Source organism: Oculina patagonica, unplaced genomic scaffold (assembly GCF_052425735.1).
Source record: "Oculina patagonica isolate OP01 unplaced genomic scaffold, crgOcupat unplaced831, whole genome shotgun sequence".
In the NCBI taxonomy this organism is placed as follows: Eukaryota; Metazoa; Cnidaria; class Anthozoa; order Scleractinia; family Oculinidae; genus Oculina; species Oculina patagonica.
The window spans coordinates 5815-8274 of NW_027558726.1; positions in this window are offsets into that span (position 1 = coordinate 5815).

A 2460-nucleotide genomic window follows, 5' to 3' on the forward strand; every position below is an offset into this window, starting at 1 on the left:
GGTCAACCGGGATCATATGAAGAGGCCCTAAAACCTGCTCAACATAACAACTATTAGTAGAAGTCAAGTCCCTCTACTAACTGTGGTCAAATGGATCAATTCCATCTTTTACTGGTGGATGAAAATAAGGTAGGTTTTTATTTGTACATGTATCAGACCCATTTGTAAAAACAATCTTATAGTAAGCTTATACCTGGCTGAAAACAATGCAAATAATAAATTGTCTTTGTCACATAAATCACAGCAGCAAATAAAACAACTCTGCATACAAATTAAGAAACTCCTGTTATTGCTGGGTTTTTTTTGTTCAATCAGTTTGCAAGTTATTTTGTCTGTGTTGCATGGGTCTGAACATTGCGGTCAGGCTGTATGAGTCTGAGTTAATGAGTCAAATCAGGAAAAAAGTGATTTTCTCACAAAGTTAGTTATAACCTATTGAACCACAATATTTTTTGCCTGAGTACAAATTACCTTAGAAGCACTCCAAATCATTTGCATGTGGTTAGTTTTTTATTTGTTAGTAATGGTTGCACTGGCCTTTTTAAAATTAACTTCTGTTATATAATTTATTATTTGTGAGGTGCAGTAGCCCATTTAGCTGGACTCTAGATTAAGCAGTCCGGGTTCGGGGCCCGGCCAGGGCACTACATTTTGTTATTGGGCAAGAAACGTGCCTCTCCCACCCAGATGTATAAATGGGTACTGGTGAATTTACTGTCAGGGGAAACCTTGTGGTGGACTAGCGTCCCATCCATGGGGAGTAAAATACTCCTAGTCGCGTAATGCTACAAAAACCGGAATAAGCTCTTGCTGTATGGGCCACTAGGCTCGGACGCAGACTTCATTTTGAATCATGCACTCATGACTCAATATAGTAATATTTATTTTCATTTCTGGTATTTTTGTAGTATTTACATAATTGCTCATGGATATATCTTGCTTGTTAGGGGGACTGACTAAATTTTAAATTCATGTTAGCATTTCTTGCACTAAAAATTAAGAATTTCAAATTTGAGAGCATCTATGGTAATTATAACCTTATATCCAAAGCTGTTCTCCCCTAATTAACTGCTTAGCTATCAACCATATGATTTTGATTTTATCTTTTGAATGCTGAGAAGAACAGATTTTTTATTATGGATGAAAAAAGATAAAAAGTGAAACTTGCCACCTCACAATTAAGGTGGACATGATTAGGGTATGGGGAGAAACTGGGCTGGCCTGGTACATGTGCTGCTGTAACAAAATCTTTTTTTTCCCTTGTATATACCCATGGTATATATATCAATATATGGGGGGGGGGGGGTTCACATGGTATTTAGCACTATGAAATATAGTGAAAGCCAGATTCAACAAATGAGCTATCATCTTTTCAATTCAGACCTTGGCCTCATATCCTGAAATCTAAGTGGTTGTGGAGATAATATGTGGGAGAAATATATGGCTGAATATTGTTTGAGGGGTGTCGAATGGTAAATGCGAGACTTTTTTGAGATGGCGAGACTGATATCTTTTCTGCGAGCCCGAGACCTTTTTAGCCTTGCAAAAGAAATCGAGACTCCGAGAAGGCGTCAAAGAAATTTGAGACGACGAGACCCCTGGAATTTGGCTAAAATTTTGCCAGACACGCATTTTGTGAAGGACCATTCACCACCCCTTGTTTGGGAGTCTTGAACTAGCTGTAATCCACAGACTTGGTAGTATGCAAATGCTGACAGAATCATTTTCACTTCTCAGTGAAAGCTAATACATGTAAAAGAAAATAAAAAATTAAATGAGTTGAGCTGCTCATCCCATTGCATTTGCTAATATTATCCTATTTTTTCCAGGCCATGGCAAGAAAGCTTTAAAAGAGGAAAAAAGGAAGTTATGATATGATCAAGGAACATAATAAAATAACTTTTGAATGAGTGGTGTTGAATTCTATTTTCAAGTTACCGTAAATGCTTGTTTCAACCCTGCTTTTACACAAAATACAAACACTGCAAAATTTTGAGTATAAACAGAAAAGTGATTTAAGTTTCTGGGGCAGCAGCAAAGAAAGATACCCTAAATTATGTGGGGCTGTTAAAATCCTAATAATACTGGATACTGGATTTTGTGCCAGGATTGAAAGCTGTAGTGGCAGAAAATTTTTTGGAACCGATTGATACTAATATTTACATTTATCACCTCATTGTGAACTTTTCCCAATATACAGTTGTAATCAGGATAATCCTGAACAAAGTATTAGAACTTTAGTACATACATGTACCTGGAACATTTTAAAGACTAGATGTTTTTATTGATTATTAGAACATTGCATATGACACAGAAAAGATTTAAACGATCTAGATTGTATCCACTAAGAGTGAGGAAGATTTAAAATGATCGGAAATGAAAACGAGAGTGTACTACTTCAACTGTCATAAAGACCTGATGAAAAAATATATTCACTTGCATTAGACTTCACTTGAAACA